The sequence below is a fragment of the Sinohyriopsis cumingii genome, chromosome 3 (genome assembly GCF_028554795.1).
Source record: "Sinohyriopsis cumingii isolate HCF-2022 chromosome 3, ASM2855479v2, whole genome shotgun sequence".
In the NCBI taxonomy this organism is placed as follows: Eukaryota; Metazoa; Mollusca; class Bivalvia; order Unionida; family Unionidae; genus Sinohyriopsis; species Sinohyriopsis cumingii.
Window position 1 is genome coordinate 83,827,054 of NC_142963.1, and position 21,148 is coordinate 83,848,201.

General features: G+C 43.5%; 1 protein-coding gene across 1 annotated transcript in view; it reads right to left on the reverse strand.

Moving 5' to 3' along the window:
- LOC149803217 (guanylate cyclase 32E-like) overlaps positions 1 to 21,148 on the reverse strand; it is a 196,987-nt gene that overhangs the window by 73,237 nt on the left and 102,602 nt on the right. The gene's annotated exons all lie outside the window — the stretch shown is intronic.

A 21,148-nucleotide genomic window follows, 5' to 3' on the forward strand; every position in this document is an offset into this window, starting at 1 on the left:
TTTCATTTCCTTTCTCTGCTCAGCTGCAATATCGGAAAATATTATTTTTAACACAAATAATTAAATTTAGATATAGTCTGCTTACAAAGACTCAGTGTAAAATGTTTCCATCAAGCAAAATATAAAATCACCATTTTCTTTTAAGAATCTCTTATCGATCATAACCTAGTCTGAGATCACTAAAGCCCATTGTCCTGCACTGTTAGAACTGAGGACCTGACTTGAATGCACCTTAACTTCATTTTACAGTAACCTTTGTGACAAAGACTCAAGTTATAATAGCCTGTGTAACTAAGTCTCGTTTTATAGTAGCCTTGTCTCATTTTCTAATAGCTTTGTGACAGTCTCATTTTCTAATAGCTTTGTGACAAAGTCTCATTTTTTAACAGCTTTGTGACAATGTCTCATTTTCTAAGAGCTTTGTGACAAAGTCTCATTTTCTAATAGCTTTGTGACAAAGTCTCATTTTTTAACAGCTTTGTGACAAAGTCTCATTTTCTAAGAGCTTTGTGACAAAGTCTCATTTTCTAACAGCTTTGTGACAATGTCTCATTTTCTAATAGCTTTGTGACAAAGTCTGATTTTCTGATAGGTTTGCGACAAAATATCATTTTAAGGAGCTCTGTGACAAAATCTTAATTCAGGGTAAACTTTGTGTCAAAGTCTCGTTTTGTAGCAGTCTTAGTGACAAAGTCTCGTTTTAGCTAATAATTGACATTGTGTCAACTGAACCAACAATGAGGTCAAACCGGTTAAAAGTAGGCTCACATTCTGCAAGCATTCCAAAGTCTATTGCGATCAAAGACGCGTATGAACTATTCTAGAGATACTACGTCTCAATATTAGGTTCTGCGATATTTGGAAATTGATATGAAAGGCGTGAAAATGTCTGTTGTAGATTTTTCTTGGTAGAAAGTCTCCTGTTAATTTGTGTGTGTGTGTGTGTGTGTGTGTAAAGGAGGCTCTGAGCTCCAAGTAAACACTTGACCATACTCGGTGGCGTAACTTCGAATTTTTCCTACCCTTTTGTAAACATTTAAAAAGGTCCCCACACCCACACCAGTAGTGAATAGGGGCACCCTAGCGACAATGGGAATTAGCATTAAAAACACCCCTGGGTCAATCTAGCGACAATGGAAATTTAACATGGAGAAAAATCGTGGGTCAATCTAGCGACAATGGAAATTTAACATGGAGAAAAATCGTGGGTCAATCTACCGACAAGGGGAATTTAACATGGCAATAAATCGTGGGTCACTCTACGGACAAGGGGAATTTAACATGGGATTTTTTTAAAAAATTTTTTTTAAAAAAGGGTAGGCAATTCAAAGACTATCTCTTTTCGAGAAATATGGCTGGCCCTGAAAAGGGCCTTTGGGTTTATGTTAATATGCCCTTAACATAAAGGGCATCTGCAACATCTTCTTCTTCTTCTTAGGCTTCGTCGAATGGTAGGTCCATAAACTAAAACTCTTTTCAGGCATCCTTGCCTCTCCACGTAAATTCTACGTATCCATAGGCTCGTGTCGGTCCTGTTGACAACGGTCCACTTGGATCGGACATACATGAGCATGTCCGTCCTGAACATCATCGTTGACACAAGGGTTGAAGATTCAACGTCTGTCCACATGTTGAGGCTCTTAGAATAGGTGAATCAATGCAGTGAACGGCGCTTATTTATAGGGGCGGAAAGGATTGAAACGGATTGAGTTCATTTACCAATCCGAACACGCGTTACAGAATTCAGTCAGCTCGCATCCAATCCGAAGAGAGCAGTCTGTGACGTCACGTAGTCAATATAGATTCGCTAGCGCTTGTGTGCAGTCAATCTATGCGACAGTGATTCAACATGACGGAAACTCAGAAAACGATCCAGTGGGGTGCACCAGCAGGGGAGACTGCCCAAGGGAACCCGGACTTACTTTCAGAAGAGGTGAATTGGGATTTTGTGGATTTTCTCTCCTCGCAAGAATTTGTTCCGGAACCTTCGTTACTTTCTTCATTACCGCAAGTGGAGAATTTTAGACAGAGACAGAAAGAAGAATTGGAGAAATTTATACAACGACAAAAGGAAGCGGAACAGACTTTTCTCCTACAGCAACAGCAACAAGAAGAAGAGGTAAGAAAAAAACAACAGCAACAACAGCAAGAAGAAGTAGCAGCAAAGAAACAAGAGGGTGAAAATCAAACGGTCACGGTACTGTTGGACATTTTAGCGGAGTTAAGAAGTCTGAAACAAATGTATCAGACTTCTTTATCACGACCGAAGAGAATACGACCTTCCCGAGCCAAACATGTCAACCCTGTGACTAAGCCTACCGTACCACCCTTAGTGATTTCAACTCAATCATTATCATCATTACGCAGTCCAGAAGTAGGCCTTGGCCGTGGCAAAGGCTTAAGGCAGTTAAAATTGATTGCTTAAACTCACCCCTGCACCATAAAGAAAAAGGCCCTTTTCAGGGCCACCCACATTTCTCGAAAAGAAATACAATTTCAATTTGCCAATAACTCAAAAAAAGTACGTGTCTGTGTATGAGTGCGTGAGTGTAGCTTCTTATTTTAAAATCAAAACTCAAAGACTCTTACCTTATATCATTCATTTATTCTTTTCTCCATTTTTTACAATCCAATTCACAATTCACAACACAACACTTTAATAAAAAGTTCATTGATTTCTTCTGTCTCCTTGTTTAGTCTCTCTGTTTTTTGAATTTCTTCACCGTCACACTCTTTTCCTCTTCTTCTTCCTCCTCGCTTTCTTCCCTTCTTCTTTTTTTCTCCTGTTTCTTTTTCTTCACCTGTCTTCTTTCTTCCTCAGAAGAATCCCTCTCTTCCTCAGAAGAATCCCTCTCTTCTTCTGAAGAATCCCTCTTTTCTTCTGACTCCTCTTGTTTCTTTTTTGGGCAATCTGGAGACCAATGTCCTTTTTCTTGACAATGATAACAGGTATCTTGACTTTTGTCTCTTCTAACCCCTTTTTTTCTTTTTTGACGGTCTGGACACTCTGAAGACCAATGCCCTTTCTTCTGACAGATATAGCAAGTATCTTGACTTTTATCTCGAAAGGAAGGAGAGTAGTCCGTAGGCTGGTCTGAAGAGAATTTTCTAATGACCCCTCGCAAAGCTCTGACGAAACGTTCCATCTGGTCAGTCTCTTCCATCGTTGTGCTCGGCTCGAGAGTGAAATGAATAGTGAAAGGACAAGACACACACCCTTTTATATACGCTGGTCTGCTATGACTATAAAGTAGTTTATGGTGTTTGAACTTAAGTCATTTGACTTTTTGCTTTCAAGATGAAACGATCCCATTCATTCGAGAAGAAAGAAGAAGAAAGTAAGAGGCAGAAACGTGATCTATCGCCTCGTACCAGGGCTGAGATCTTGGCACAAATTCATGCCAGTGATTTTGAAGAGGACATGAGTGAACCAGAATCCGAACCCTCTAAACCAAGTTCACCACCCTTAGTCAACCCTGAAAAGTACTATTCCATTCGAGAGACGGAAAAGCGCTCCTCTAGAAAATTTAGAACCACGGCTTACAAATACACGGTGAAGTTTAAAGATTTCAAGGCTGAAGTGCCGTTAGAGAAAGCAGAAGTGTTCATCACCGAGGTGTGGGATTCTTTGCTTACTGCACTCAAGCGACAATGTCAACCCAAAGAAGACGATCGCTTGAGACTTTCCATACAACACGACGGTTTGAAATCCCCTGTTTGGATCGAGTTTAGCACCCCTGCAGAATTGACTGCTTCCAAAGTCATGGACAAGATTCAACACGTACAACAATCTAATGATCAGTTTGACATCACCGATGGTAAAGCCACACTGGACATGACCCACGTCTCTCCTCCTCAAGGGACAGGACGCAAAAAGATGTTATTGGTGGACGACCTTCGCAACACCAAAACGAGTCTCGTCCGAATTAACAACCCTCATGACCAGATGTGTTTAGCTCGTGCCATCGTGGTGGGACGAACCTATGCCAACAAGAACGACACGGTAGAATGGAAAAGAACCTGGAAAACTATTCAACGATCCGATCGAGCCAAACAACGAAATGAAGCAGAACTCCTGTTACAACAAGCCGGACTGTCCAAAGACACACCCTGTGGCATTCCTGAGATGCAAAAATTGCAAGATACCCTAGCTCCACGATACACCTTGAAAGTGCACCCTCAAGAAGTGCGCGGACCTCTGTTGTTTCGAGGCCAAGATTTTAAGGATGGAAAATACATTCACCTTTATCATCACGATGAACATTTCGATACCATTACCAGTATCACTGGATTTCTGGGATATGTTTATTATTGTGAGAAATGTGACCATGGTTATAATAATCGAGAGCAACACAAGCATTGTGGATCGAAATGCTCAGGATGTTTGGCCTCTTCACCCTGTCTGAGCGAAGAACCAGTGCCTTGTTCAACTTGTCTGCGCACGTTTGTCAGCCCTACCTGTTACCAACAACATTTGAAGACGCAAGGTTCACAGAAGAAATGCGCTTGTCAACTGCTGAGATTGTGCCCTACGTGTGAACAAGTCATATGTACCAATGCTGCCAAGGCACACGTATGTCGAGGAAAGAAAAAATGTCACATTTGTCACCACATCGTGGACTTGGAACACCAATGTTACGTGCAAAAATACCAACCCCCACCAGAGAAAGAGGACGGTCACAAGAAGAAAGGCAATTTCATCTTTTTCGATTTCGAATGCATGCAAGAGACCGGCATTCACATTCCTAATTTCTGCGTGGCTCATCGAGCGTGCGAGAAGTGCATTCAAGAACCTATCTTCAGTCATTGCCCTCACTGCAGCAAGATTCCCGGAGGGCGTGAAAAAATCTTTCGGGGACCTAACACGTTAGCCGATTTTGCCCAATGGGTCTTAGACCCCGTCGACAATACGTGGAGCCAAGAGGACATCGAACGTTACGGAGATTGTCATCGTCATGCCACGGTGATGGCTCACAATTTCTCCGGATACGATGGACAGTTTCTTCTCAGATACTATACGGAACAAGGCACCGAACGTCCTAAAGTCACTTTGAACGGAGCCAAAATCATTTTCATGCAAGTGGGACAAGTGCAGTTTAAAGATTCGATGAGTTACTTGGCCATGCCTTTGAGTCGAATGCCTAAAACGTTTGGAATGACAGAAATGGCTAAAGGGTACTTTCCACACTTTTTCAATACGGAAGCCAATCAACATGCCGTTCTACCCCATTTACCAGAGGTTCACTATTACGACCCCGACAACATGCGTACCGAACAACGAGAAGCTTTCTACGCTTGGTACCAGATTCACGCCTCGGACCCTTTCGACTTTCAGGAAGAAATGCTAAAGTATTGTCGTTCCGACGTGGACATTTTACGGCGTTGCTGTGGAAAATTTCGAGAACTGTTCATGGAACACGGAGGGGTCGATCCTTTGAAAGAAGCTTGCACCATTGCCAAAGCGTGTTCCTTAGTGTACCGCCAACGATTCATGCCTGAAAACACCGTGGCTGTCATCAGTCCTCAAACGACCCACTATGTCAAGCGTCAATACTCGGTCAAAGCCCTACGTTGGTTACATTACTTGTGCGACAAGGAAGACAAATGGATTCAGCATGCCCGCAACGGAGGAGGCGAAAAGACCATCGGAACGTATTCGGTCGATGGTTGGGACTTAGAAAACCCCAAGATCGTGTACGAGTTTAACGGTTGCTTATTTCACGGATGTCCCGTCTGTTACCCTGACCGTGGCACTAAAAATCAGTTTTTGCAACGAACCATGGAAGACTTGTACCAGGACACTTGTCAGCGACGTCTAAAGTTAGAACAGCAAGGATACCAAGTGGTGGAAATGTGGGAACACGAGTACGATCACCGTTTGAAAACCGATCCCGAGTTTAAACGCCTCGTGGAAAGTTACCAGTTCATGGACCCGCTGAACCCGAGGGATAGTTTGTACGGAGGAAGGACCAATGCCACCTGTTTGCTGTACCAAGCCGACGAAAAGAAAGGAGAAGAAATCAAATACTTGGACGTGTGTTCGCTGTATCCCTACGTGTGCAAATATTGTCGCTTTCCTGTAGGGCACCCACAATTGTTCACGGAACACATCGACCTGAAAAACATTCGACAATACGAAGGCTTGATCAAGTGCAAAGTTTTGCCTCCCACGAACCTATACCATCCCGTCTTACCTCACCATTGTCAAGGCAAATTGATGTTTCCCTTGTGCCGTACTTGTGCCGAAACGTGCAACCAGGACCAACCTTGTCAGCACAGCCAGGAAGAACGGGCCTTGACGGGAACCTGGGTCAGCGTAGAATTGTTCAAAGCTCTGGACATGGGATACCAACTGTTAGAAGTGTACGAAATTTGCCACTTTCCCAAGACACAACAGTACCACAAGGGTGACCCTACTCAGAAAGGCATTTTCGCTGACTACGTGGATGCCTTTTTGAAACTGAAACAAGAAGCCAGCGGCTATCCTTCCTGGTGTCACACTCCCGAAGACCAAATACAATTCAAAGAGAAATACTACGAACAAGAAGGCATCACCTTAGACCACATCGAGAAAAACGAAGGCAGGCGATCGTTTGCCAAAGTGATGTTAAATTGCTTGTGGGGTAAAATGGCACAACGACCGTGTTTACCCAAGACGGAATATTTGACAGAACCTTCCCGCTACTTCCAGATGATTCACGACAAAACCAAATACATGAAACACGTGGACGTTGTTCGAGAGAATTTGATCTTGGTCAATTACGAAGAAGATCTGGACTTTGTACAAGACGACCCTTTTGGAAATGTCATCATTGCGGCTTACGTGACAGCCCATGCTCGCTTAAAATTGTACGAAGCTTTAGAACTGTTAGAAGAACGCGTCCTGTACTTTGACACGGACAGTTGCATTTACATCCATCACCCGATTCAACATCACCCTGACATCGAAGGAGACCGTTTAGGAGCCTGGACAGACGAGCATCCCGACGACAAGATTCTAAGTTTCGTCAGTGGCGGTCCCAAAAATTACGGCTACGAATACCGGGACAAACAAGGAGAAGTGCACACGACGTGCAAAGTGAAAGGACTGACTCTGAATTATCGTACCAGTCGAGTGGTCAACTTTGGGGTATTGAAAGAAGCCTTGCAATCGGGAGAGGATGGAAACTTTAAAGTGACCACCTACCAACCGAACAAAATTGTACGTTTACCCACTCACCACATCGTCAGTCGGCCCTTGGAAAAAGTCTATCAAATTGTATACCAGAAGCGAGTTCGACTTCCCAATCATTTCACCTTACCGTACGGTCACGTCGGTATTGGTCTGTATATAAAAAAGGAACCCTAGGCAAGATCGATAGTTCATTGTGACTACCAAGACCGAGCGAACAAGATGAATACTTTGAAAAAGACATCGTTTCAGTTTGGGGATTGTAAAAAAGCTGTATCTTTCTCTAGTGTGACTAATACTGGATGGATAAGACCCAGACATTGCGACGGAAAATGTCCGGAAGGAAACTGCGATTGTCCATGTGGTTACCATTGTAATTGCGTAACGGAGTTTGCAGACGAGTGCGATTGTGAGCCTTGCGATGGGACCGATGCTGTACGTTGTGACCTGAGCGATGCCGTAAAGCATCATGGGAACTTTAGTGCCCCTACCCCTATCATGGAAAGTGATGCTGTGCGTGTCAAACCTGTGGGGTGCGAAAGCGATGCTGCTCGTCCTCTTGGACATTTTACTGGGTTTCGTTTTAAAGGGGAATGTTCACCTTCACGTCTACCCCCCTACGGATGTCATCCAGCCCTGAGCAAACTCCTGTTCATGTCACCCAACCCTCATCGAAACGAACCTGTGAAAGACGAATATTCGTTTCCTGTGCGTTTGTCGGAATACTGCGACTTTGAAAATCGTCTTCAATCGTTCAAAGGAAAATGGCCAAAGTATCTGGGAGGACCGACCCCCGAAGAATTAGCCAGAGCCGGATTTTTCTACTTGGGCGAAGGAGATAAAGTCAAGTGCTTCAGTTGCGGTGTGTCACTTCACCACTGGGAACCGCAAGATTCGGCCTACGTTGAACATGCTCGATGGTCACCGAATTGTCATTACTTACCCTTAGTGGGACCGAGACATTGAAGTAACTTCTTACCATAATAATTTGTTCATGGATACTTTACAAGAGAACATTCGTGCTTTGCCTGTGGAGTTGAGAGAACACATTTACCGAGAGCTGGTCAAAATACAAGTGAAACGTAAAGAACAATTGCATCCGTTACGTCACCGGTGTTTGAACCACTGGTACCTGAAGGCTATACAAGGATTGATTCAATTGAAAGTGTTCCATCGGACAGACATTGATCAACGATCCTCTAGTTTTAAAAAGGATTGGTTTGGTATGGACGATTGTAGTTACATCATTGTAAACGTACTGCATCGAATTCCAGAGGAAGAGTTAACGAATTACAAACTTTTTGAACACAATGTCAACTTGGTGAAAGAGGAAACTTTTGAACGAATTGTCATGTGTAGATTAGTGACTCAACGATTTAAATTCGACACTGAAGTGAAACCATGTTTGTGCAAAGAGTACATTTCTTGTGTCAGACCAAAGAGGATTTAGTATGACCTATTCATGGATACTTTGCTAGAGAACATTCGTGCTTTGCCTGAGGAGTTGAGAGAAAGGATTTACCGAGAGCTGGTGAAAATACAAGTGAAACGTAAAGAACAATTGCATCCGATACGTCACCAGATCTTTAACCACTGGTACCTGAATGGTATAAGAGAACTGATTCGTCAGAAATTCTTTCAATGGTCAGACATTGTTCAACACTTTGAGGTCGCTAATGATCGACATGTTCATAATTATGGTTACTTCGAGATTCACCTAGTACAACGCATTGAGGAAGACAAGTTAAAGGATTACCAACATTTGTTACGTGGAATCTACTTAGAGGAAGAGGAAACACCTAAACGAACTCTGACGTTTCGGTTACAGTATGCAAGATTTAGATTCCCTACTGGAGAACGAACATCACTGGCTAGAAAGTACGTCTATTGCATCCGAAAAAAAGAGAATATAAAAAGAGGCTGCCATGCCACGGTTTATGTCACATGTCATCCAACAGATTCCGTGGAAGGAACTCAATGACCATATTCAAACCGTGGATCATTACCATCAATTATTACAAGAACTGTATCCATTCAATTTTGGACGACAAGTGGTGTGTGTCTTAGTGACTTGTTTTCTGGGATTTCGTTTACCAGCCGATTCTTTGTGGACTCTTTACGATCAGTACTTACCACCTCCATGGCCTTAAATGGTCACGAAAAACTCCTTTTGCTCAAAGCCTTGCGTTTTCATCTGGATACTTCTCGACCTCAACAGGAAAAAAAGATTCGTCAACTTTTAGCGACCCAAGACGTGTATGACGATGTGTGTGTAGCTTGTGACTTACACCCTCATTGGACAGATGTTCGTGATTGGAAAAAAGGGGGTTTTGAGGCTTGGACCCAAGAAGTGGCCCAGTATGCACAAGAGTTGTTCAAGGAAAAAAGTTACTTTTCAACCTGTGTTAGTGACGGTGCCAGAAGAACCCGTCACCGAGAACAACCACTCGCTTCAGGACAGGACTGTCATGGACATGCCTGAAAGGTCATTCCGGGAGGACACTTGTGTGACAATACCTCATGTAGAGACTGTAAGAACATTACACACTGTCCCTAGGACATCTTGGTTAACCAAAACATGTTGTACAGACACTTGTTTATATTCCACTTTGATCGCTTTGCTGTGTTTTATATTCCTGTACATCACTATTTGGGTTGTATGTATTTTTGTCTTTCGTGTTCATATTTGAAACATTCAATAAACGTGTTCTGAAAAAGTATATAAACTCTTGTCTTGTTTGTTTTTAGTGTCACAAGTGACATTTCTCACACCATGGCTACCTCTGCTGTCTCTGCTCCCTCTTCCTCTACTGTCAAAGTCATCGACGAACACTTAGATCGTGCCAGTTGGGAGGCTTTGTATCTTCGCCATCCCTTTAACATGCTCATTGCTGGACCTAGCGGTTCAGGCAAAACCGAATTCGTCAAACGTTTGATCGAACATAAACATCATTTGATCGATCGGCCCCCTCAACGGATCGTGTGGTGTTACAAAGAGTGGCAATCGGCGTACAACCTCTTGCGAGAAAGTCAAGGCGATTCCATCGTGTTTGTGGAAGGCATTCCTAAAGAAGACGATGGCATCGTCTCTGACTCCCGTCTAACCCATTTGGTCATTTTCGACGACATGTTAGGAGAAGACGAAGAAGAAATTAAATTGTGGTTTACGCGCAAAGGGCATCACCGTAATGCCAGTGTCGTTTACATCACCCAAAATTTGTTTCAACAAAGTAAAGCCCATCGCACCATCAGTCTCAATGCGCATTACGTGGTCTTGTTTAAAAGCCCTCGAGATAAATCGCAAGTACAAGTCTTAGCCAAACAGTTAGGAACGCCTTGGCTGACTCAGGCGTACGACGATGCCACTCAAACGCCACACGCCTATTTACTCGTCGATTTGAAACCTACGACTCCCGAGGATTTGCGATTTCGTACCCACTTGTTTCACCACTGGTGCCAAGACGGAGGGCCTGTCCTGTACACGTCTCCGTCCTCGACTTCATTTCACTCCCCATGAAAAAAATCTATAAAAACCTCAGACCCTTTTTCGTCTGTCTCACACAGTGTGAACATGACGTCCCTTCAGTCGCATCTTCCCGTCAAATTGATTCGTGCCTTGTATGGCATCAGCCGAGAAAAAGATCCACAAACACGAGCCCGTGTCTTAGAAGCTAGTCTCAAAGAAGTCTTACGATGGTTCACGGTGACGGCACGTCAATTACTCCAAGGAATCATTCAGATTCCTCATCAAACCCAACGCTTTTTCGATCGAAACAAAGTCGCTTTGGTCCAACTGGCCGATCCCCGCATCGACACTCAAACCAAAAAACAAATCATTTTGAAACCTGGAGGGAGCGGTACTCTAGGAGGGGTCATCATTCGCTCACTCTTAAGATGGGATCCTAATGCCCCCAAAGTTATCCCCAAGACAAAAGTCCAACGAAGCCCCAAGAAGAAAAAGAAAAAGACCAGGTCCCCAAGAAGAATAACTTCTCCAGTGGCAGGACCCTCCTCTTACCAGACACCACCACCATCACCCCGGAAAAAGAAAAGAAGCCCCCAGAAAAAGAAACAGAGAAAAAGTCCCCAGAAAAAGAAAAGTCCACAGAAGAAGAAGAAAACTAGTCGCAAGAGAGGCACTTCGGCCAGGACGCAACCTTACACTCGCAAGCCACGACCTGCCACAGCGTCTCCGGCAGCCTCACGTTTGTCCACTTCTCCGTTGATGTCACCAGGAACTGAAGAGTACTTGGAGACGTTGATCACACCAAGAACTTCTCCGTTGATGACCCCCAAAAGAACTTCCCCAGTGGCAGGACCTTCCAATTTAGCGGCAGTGGCTGCTGCTCACAAAGTACCTTCTCCCAAAATCAAAGTCCATGAAAGATCGGGCATGTTACAAAGTTTACTGGATTTGTCCAAGCAAGAACTGGCTCGATTTAGTCCGTTACGTACCCCTGCACGACGTGTCATGCCTGTCCTCAAACTGATAAAACGTAAAGACAATCAGTGGCGACGAGTTCCAGTATAAAAAGACCTGTGACCAAGTCGGGGGTATCAGTGAACTTGTAAAAGATGTCACCTCCAAGAAGCCACAAAAGAAAGAGACAAAGGCAGACGCGTCATCCGACAAAGCGCTTAGCCAAGCATCAACGTTACCCTAAAAAAAGACACAGTCGTTCCAAGAAAAAGAGGCGTCAACAAAGGGGAGGATTCCTTGGCGATTTTCGGAAAAACATTGTCACCTTTATGACAAAGCGATAGTCCCAGAAAAAAAGATAAAAGGGTGTGCGTTAAGTCATCGACGTTAGTGTCTGTTCGGTGAATGTCCCGGAACCCACAAGCAAAAATGTCACCCTCCAGAAAACCCCAAGGAAAAAAAAGGAAAGGACTGCCACCACGTTTAGCCAAACATGGGGACCTGTTATCTGTCCTGTCCAAAGCTTCTCCACCCCTACGAAAAAAACTCATTCAAACGGCGTCCAAAGAGGTCATCGATACCGTGTGCGAATGTTGTTTGAACGTTTTGAAAGGCACGATCCCTTTGTCCAAACACCAGAAACAATGCTTAGGCAAACATCGTCACGTTCTTCGGAAAATGGTTCAAAAGAAAATTCCCATTCGTCAAAAAAAGAAGATGTTGGTCCAACGTGGAGGCATTTTACCTCTCTTGTTAGGCCCCATACTAAAAGGAGTCTTGGGAACCATGTTGGGAGGACTGATGGGAGCAAGATAAAAAGGCCTTCGGAAGTCCCAAGATCTCAGAATTCATCCCTGACAACCCCATGGAAGGACGAAAACTAGCTTTAGTGCCTTACAAACGATGGATGGAATACCATCGGTGGCAAGAACAACGCACCCCGCATTTACCTCCCAATCCCAATTTGAGCGAGATGTCCCAGTTACAACACGAATTGCAATCCTTGATGGATCGCCAAGATTTGTCCGAAACAGAAAAATCGCAAAAGTATGGTCAACTCTTGCAACGACTGCAACTCTTTCACCAGAAAGCTTTAGACGAAACAGCTTTACCCACTCTAAAAGATTTTAAGACCTTGATGAAAAGTCCAGCACCATCATTACCACCACCACCACCACCACCACTACCATCCCCAAGGGTTACCAGAGATGCTACCCCACAAAGACCTGAGGAAGAAGAGATGCGCGAAGTGTTTCAAACACCGTCAGCAGCTCCCATTTCGAGTAAGATTGCAGGATCCTTGTTGACCCCGTCCCCCACACCCCAACGAGAAGAAATGAAAGCTTGGGTTAAAAAGATGATGTCCACGCCTTCTTCGACAGAAGTGAAAAAGAAAGAAGGGAAACCAGAAGTGAAAAAAGAAAAGAAAACCAAAGTCATTCCATTGCCACCTCCACCTCCACCTTCGACTTCTACTCCCGTAGCCCATCGGACACGTAAATCCGTTTCCAAACCACCCTTTCGTCCCACCCAAAGTAGCATCACCGAAGAGTGGGTGACTTATTAACACACAAAATAAAAAATGGAAAAAGTCTTAGCCAGCATTTACTACGATCCCTCGCATCCTGCAGGTTACGCAGGAGTTCAAAAATTGTATCGTGCTGCCAAAACGCGGCTGAAAAGTCTCCGTTTACCTCAAGTACAACGATGGTTACAAGAACAAGCTACCTACACTTTACACAAACCCATTCGACGCAAGTTTGCCAGAAGTCGCACCCGAGTAGAAGGCATCGATCATCAATGGCAAGCCGATTTAGCCGATGTCTCTCACTTGGCCAGCTACAATCGTGGTTACAAATATTTGTTTTGTGTCATCGACGTCTTTTCCAAATTTGCCTGGGTCGTACCCTTGACTTCCAAATCCAGCAGTGAGTTAGTGCGAGCCCTGCAACGAGTGCTGAAACAAAGCGGTCGTCACCCTCTTCGATGGCAAACGGACAAAGGCACCGAATTTCTGAACCAAGCTTTCCAAAAAGAATTAAAGAAACGTGACATTCATTTTTTTACCACCGAGAATCCCGAAACCAAAGCCAGCATCGTGGAACGTTTTCAACGCACTTTGAAAGAACGCATGTGGAAATATTTTACGCATCACCACACTCTGAAGTACATCGACATCTTACCACACCTGGTGCAAGCGTACAACCAATCTTACCATCGAAGCATCGGACGTGCCCCGCAAGACGTGACTCCCGACAACGAAGTGCTGGTGTTCGAGCGCCTGTTCGGTACGTCCCCGACGAGGGCTGTCCCCAAGAAAAGTGGAGAGTTGACCGTGGGAGATTGGGTGCGCATTGGCAAAACCAAACGCACTTTCGACAAAGGTTACTTACCTAACTGGACGACCGAACTGTTTCGCGTCACTGGACGAGTACATGGCCGTCATCCTGCCGTCTATAAATTGGAAGACATGAACGGAGAAGTACTCAAAGGAACGTTTTATTTGCCCGAGTTACAACGTGTCACCAAAAAAGAAGACGACGTGTACGACATCGAAAGCATTCTCGAACGCAGAACCCGTAAAGTGGGCAAACGACGTGTCAAAGAAGTCAAAGTACGTTGGAAAGGATATCCACCCAGTTTCGATTCTTGGATCGACGCTTCGCAAGTCATCGACTATAAAAAGAAGAAGTGACCATCATGCCCTTTCACACAGCAGCAGACGCAGCTACGTCGACCAGTCCTTCTTCCCCTAGTTCTTCTGTGCAAGATTTACAAAAACAACCCTTGTGGGTGTGGTGTGGAGAACGTGTGCCTAAAACGCAAATCGTCTTTTTCTGCCAAATCTTCGTGGTGTATTGTGTCATCGGGGCAGCCATCGCCAATTTGAGTTTGCAACAAGGAGACAAACAATTGTGGACCATTTTATTGAGCAGTTGCATCGGTTACCTGCTTCCCAATCCCTCCCTGAAATTCTCCTCGAACGGGAACGTTGTGTCCAGTGCCAGTGCCAGTCACCACTCCAACAACAACAACCAGAACCCCATTTTGGGCGGAGACACACCTCTGACATCCACTAATATTCCCTCGGACAGCCACAGAACTCTGGAATTATGAGTCACCAAAACCAATTTTACTTAACCTTACCCAGTGACAGTTCCATGGAGGTGTTTCCCCACAACACGTTGTGCTGTTACACGGCCAAATTACCTCAGGCCATCCCCTTAGATCACGAAGCCCATTGGGAAGTGGCTTTAGTGGAAATCATTCACCCGACCCAAGTCCTCAATGTCCTTCCCAATCAAAATTTTTTTAATGTGGAAGTTCATGACGAGTCATTGCAACAGGAGTTGAATAAGAAAGTCACGTATGACAATAAAATCTATAATGAGAAAACTCAAAAATGGACCTACCACTTTTTAATTTCCCCAGGTTATTATTTCAGTGGTCAACATTTGGTCAACGTCATAGCTGCCAAGTTTAATGGCGTGTTTGGGAAAGCTTTGGAGCATGCCAAAATAAGTGTCACCATGGAGTACCACAAAGTAGCTCGTCGCTTCTCGATGAGATTTGAGCGGAGTAAAATCATGTCCATTTTATTTTGTCCTGAATTGTTTGACATGTTGGGCGGAGACATGAACCTGAGAATGACCATACTCAAGAACAACGAATTACCCATCGTTTACGACAACGAGTCTTTTAGCAAGTTATTTCGTACCCCAGTAGAACTGAACCAAGGACTGAATTTGATGTTCGTGTACTCCGATGTGGTGGAATACAACGTGGTGGGACACACCTCCGTGCCGTTACTGCGTGTCATTCCTTTCAAAGTGGATTCTGCCGCAAACGCTGACGAGGAAGGTGGAAACACTTACCACGTTCACCGCGAATTTGTCCATCCTCATTATTTGCCGGTCAGCAAGTCGTATTTGGACACGGTCAACATTACTATAAAAGGAGATTTGGGACAAAATATTCCATTTACCAAAGGAAAAGTCACGGTGAAACTCCATTTTCGAAAACGGTTCTCTCACGATTCGTAAGCAAGTCATGTATCCAGTGTACCAAGGGGTTGCACGACAGCGAGGACACGGTTTAGGAGATATGTTAAAATCGGCCTTTCGTTCGGTGGCCCCGGTGTTGAAACCGATGGTGACACGCGGATTGCACGCCTTGAAAGATGCGGCACTGACGCAAGGCAAAGAATTTCTCCAAAATGTCATCATCGACAAACAAAACCCTAAAGAAGCCTTCATGAGGGCAGGCAAAAATGTCCTGCTGCAAACGGGTAAAGACATTTTAGGCCGACGAGACACACCTATAAATGCCCTGCACGCTACCGAGTCAGGCATTCAGCAAGGACAAGGCAGAAAGAGACGACGAAGAAAACACCCTTTCACCAGACTTCAAGCTAGAAAAGCCAAGAAAAGAAGAACCGTTCGAGACTTAGACGTTTTCGATTATTGAGACACAGAAAAAATGATGCACCGAGAGTCATGTGCTTGTTCCAAGACGGAACTGGATAGGTTTGCCATGCCCCCCACCATGATGACGATGCAAGAATCCCAGTGGGTGGAATTTCATCCCGTCTCCTCTTTGACGGATTCCGCTCCCATCGAGTTCGAAATCAAAGGACAACCCGAAGATTACATCGATCTGAATAGCAGTTACCTGTATTTGAAAGTCAAAGTGATCAAAACTGACAACACCAATCCTGGAGCCAATGATAGGGTAGCGCCCGTCAACAATTTCATGCATTCCTTGTTCAGCGAAGTGGACTTGTACTTGAATAACAAACTGGTCAGCAGCAGCATGGATACTTACCCATATCGTGCCTACTTGGAAAATCTCTTGACGTACGGAAAAGAAGCCAAGAATACTCATCTGGATGCTTGCGTGGTATGGAAACCTGACACGGCAGGTGCAGGCACGTTTAGCGACACAGCCCTGACAGAAGATGACAATCCTCACAATGTGGGGTTTAACACACGTAGAACTAAAATTTTGCAAGGACGTAGTTTAGAACTGATGGATCGTTTGCATTTGGACATGTGGTTACAAGAAAAGTATTTACTGAACGGAGTTGATATTCGCCTGAGACTGAATCGTAGCACTGCCGCTTTCCATTTGATGGCCCATGCCAACGAATACAAAACTGTTATCCAAGAAGCCAGACTTTACGTACGCCGTGTGGAAGTGTTACCTAAAGTGGGAAACGACATCAGTCAGACGTTGAGCAGAACGACCGCCAAGTATCCCATACGAAGAGTGGAAGTGAAAACGTTCACCATTCCTGTTGGACAGCGATCCATGATCGAAGATCATCTGTTCCAAGGACAGTTACCCAAGCGTTTGATCGTTGGTATCGTCAGGAATTCAGCTTTCAATGGACTTCATAACGAAAATCCTTTTGAGTTTAGACACTCTAGTGTGTCCAAAATCGAAGTCAGTCGTGACGGCAAGACCTTGTGTACACGACCCTTTGAGCCTAACTTTGCCCAGAACAATTACTTGAGATCGTACTTGTCCCTGTACGAAGCCACCGGACAGTTAGGAACCAATACCAGTCACGGTATTACGTACGAAGATTATGCAGGAGGCTATGCTTTGTGGGCCTTTGATTTCACTCCAGACCAAGGCAGCGACGAGGGACATTTCCACCCTATAAAATCTGGCCAGATTCGTGTGGAAATTCAGTTTGCAAATCGAGACCCTGCTGATCCAACGTTGAACGTGATCCTGTATGCAGAATTTGACAATACGATAGAAATCAACAGTTTGAGAGAAGTCATTCTAGATTACTAGAAGCCATGGAAGACTGTTATCCCTCTTTACCTAGTGAAGAAACTTTGGACATGAAATGTGAGGAGACCGTGGAAGGAGAATCCCAAGACAAAGACGAAGAAATTGTCATGATGAAGTCGAGATGGCCAGAACAAGAAGCCCATTTAGTCTCCTGTTTTGCCAAACACTTGGTCGACAAAATGACGGAATTGATCAAGAAAAATTGTTATGGATGTCAAAACGATCATCCCAGTCAAATTCAACACGATAAATGCCTGATGTTGAGTCAAGAAGAAAAATTGGACGAGTATCTGGACGAAGCTTGGAGTCTCATCTCGAACAAAGACGTGTTGCACCAGTGGTATAAAGACTTGCGTGAACATTCTTGTCCAGCATTAACCACTCAAGAGATCCATCGCATCGAAGCTCTCCTGAATCAGAGTGAGGAAACAGAACGAATAACCGTTTATTCGTCAGACATTTTCAAGCAAAAAGTCAGGATCGAATTGACGACGTATTATTACCTGTGAAGAAGAAAACAAACACAAAAACAATGGATACCTGGGAACTTTATTACCTTTTGAACCACAGTTCGTATACGTCTTCTTGGAATCCTGTCGTCTGTGCTAAAGATGAACTCCCTCATCGCAAACCTAAAGACCATCAAGCTTACGTGATCAACACGGACGATAGTCATCTCCCAGGAACCCACTGGGTAGCCGTCTACTTTCCTCAAGAAGGCTGTGTGGAATATTTCGATTCGTACGGATTGCCCCCTTTGGAAGACGATATCATCGACTTTATGAGAAGAAATGCTCAAACCACCCGATTCAATAACGTGAAATTACAAGGCACAGATTCCTTGGTGTGTGGACAATATTGTGTGTATTTTCTGCATCATCGCAGCCTGGGCTATTCCTTAGAACATTTAGTGACTCATTTTGATCCTCGTTCTTCTGCTAGAAACGATGTGAAAGTAGATCGATGGTTTTGTGACCATTATGCTTATCTTTTGTCTCAAGCTAGGAAACGTAGTGTCCATCAATGGCCTAATGATTTCCAACAGTGGAAATCACAATTTCATTCACAACGTTGTCAGCCTTGTTTAAAGTAGATTGTATTTGAAGAAAAAAATGTTTGTGATTAGAAAAAAATTGTTTGATGTTATAGTGTTGGATTATTGTTAAAAATGTTGTTGTTTAGTGTTAAGTGATTTTTTGAATAAAAAATGTTGTGTTTAGAAAAAAATGCCTTTGTCTTTTGTTTAGCTAGAAGAATGTTGGATTGATGCTCTTTCATTTCTTACTATCCCTCTCATGAACGTTGCGGCTCGAAAACCGTGTGGGGGATGTTTTCCTTCACGTCCGCGCTTTCACTTTAAGAACCGGGTTGTTCCCAGTCTAGCCATCCATTGTCGACTCATCCTCCTAAGAAGATGTGCTCCAAACTAGCTAAGCTCAACGAAGCCTACGTGAATTTGCATAGGGTCAGACACAGTCTGATACCGAAGCCAGAAGAAATAGAGAATGTGAGAATGTTAAAAATCACTGAAGACCTGATAGAAGAGCTCTTCAGAGAAGAAATGAACAGGGAGAAAGAAGAATGGACAGAGAAGTACAGACTTCAGAGACAGCAGCAACAACAACAGCAGCAACAGCAGCAGCAACCTGAAGCTGACAGAGGCTTTGTCGATTGTCGTATCGACACCAAAGAATTCTTCTTCTCTTTCCGAAGAAGCAGACCTATCGCCAGAAAGTCTATCCTCAGAGGACATCGCATTCTTAGAAACTAAAAAAGAATGCCATAGCAAAACAAAAAAACAGCCCTTTTCAGGGCTACCCAATACTCTAGAAAAGAAATAACTATTAATTTGCCAATGTGTGTAGGTAGAGTAGTGTGAAAATAAACACTAACTCTTTTTCAAAAAAATGTGAGGGTATGTGTTTGTGTGATTGTGTTTGTAAGTGAAAAAATAGGTTGGTGTGGATAGTAGATTAAAATGATGTTTGTTTTTTTGGGCTGTTAGAGGTATATATTTGGGGTTAGATTGGATTGCTTTGCGTATGTGGATAGTCTATTGAAGTGATTTATAAAAATTTTACAATAGTGATGGGTAGCATAAAAAAGTGAGTGAGTGTTTCTTTTAGGTCCGCGCGTTGTTGGTTTTTTTGGTCATGATCTAGGTAAGATGAATTTTATGTTTTTAGGGGATGTTTTCCATCACGTACGCGCTTTCAGTATAAATTGAAACTCGCTGGGCAGTCAAGCTACCCTTGTTGATTGATCAACACCAAAAATGAACACGAGACTGGAGAAACTGTTGGAGCTTCATGTGCATCTGGAATATGCCAGGCGCATATTAAATGAACTGGCCGCTGAAGCCATTGTCGAGGAGGGAAGGATAAGAGAGGAGGAAAGAAGAAACAAAGAAGAGGAGGAGAGAAGATATAAAGAAGAAGAGGAAAGAAGATATAAAGAGGAGGAGAGAAGATACAAAGAAGAGGAGGAGGAAAAGGAGAGAAGAAAAAATTTCAGAATCCCAGAGAGTGAAAATTGGGATTCTGAAGCGACATATCCTGCCTCTGCTCTCTCCCCCCAAAAGGTAAAAAGTAATTGGGGGATAAGATGTGTATGTGGCGCCAGGCCTGGAAGGTGCCACCATTAACCAGGTGCCCATGAAGTTCCAAAAAAAAACAGCCCTTTTCAGGGCTACCCAATACTCTAGAAAAGAAATAACGATAGATTTGCCAATGTGTGTAGGTAGAGTAGTGTGTATATAAACACTAACTCTTTTTTAAGATAGTGTGAGGGTATGCGTTTGTGTGTTAGTGTGTTTGTGTTTGTAAGAGCTCAGGTATGTTAGTGTGAATAGTAGATTATGGGTTTCTTAGCAAATGTGGAGAGTATAGTTAGGGTTATATTATATAAAATGAGAAAGTAGGGGGATGTTTTCCTTCACGTACGCGCGATGTTGGTCATCATCTAGGTAAGATCCATTTTATGTTTTAGGGGGATGTTTTCCTTCACGTTCGCGTTTTTCGTATAAGAACCCACAGTATTAGTTGTTCAAACCATTCTGCAAAGAATACAAAGAAGATGGCGTCAAACCAAATGGACAAATTACAAACCTTGCAAGACGTTTTAGACAACTTAGGAATAATGGAACAGATGCTAATAAGACTGGTTGAAGACCATTATTCCTATAGTCCCCATCGTGTGAAGATGGAAATTAACAATTTAAGGAAAGCAAAGGACAAGATTAGTGGTGTCATGAAAGAGATCAAGGAGGAGAAGGAGGATGAAGAGGAAAAGATAAGAATAAGAACATGGAACGAAAAAATTGAAAAAGAAGAGGAAAATGAGAAGAGGAAGAAAGAAGAAGAGGAGGAAGAGAAGAAAGAAGAGAAGGAGAAAAAAAAGAAGAGAAAGAGTGTTGGAGCTAAAATAAGAAGTTGGTGGAGGAAAAGAAGAAATTAGAAGAAGAAGAAGAAAACCCAAAGGCCCTTTTCAGGGCCAGCCATATTTCTCGAAAAGAGATAGTCTTTGAATTGCCTACCCTTTTTTAAAAAAAATTTTTTAAAAAAATCCCATGTTAAATTCCCCTTGTCCGTAGAGTGACCCACGATTTATTGCCATGTTAAATTCCCCTTGTCGGTAGATTGACCCACGATTTTTCTCCATGTTAAATTTCCATTGTCGGTAGATTGACCCACGATTTTTCTCCATGTTAAATTTCCATTGTCGCTAGATTGACCCAGGGGTGTTTTTAATGC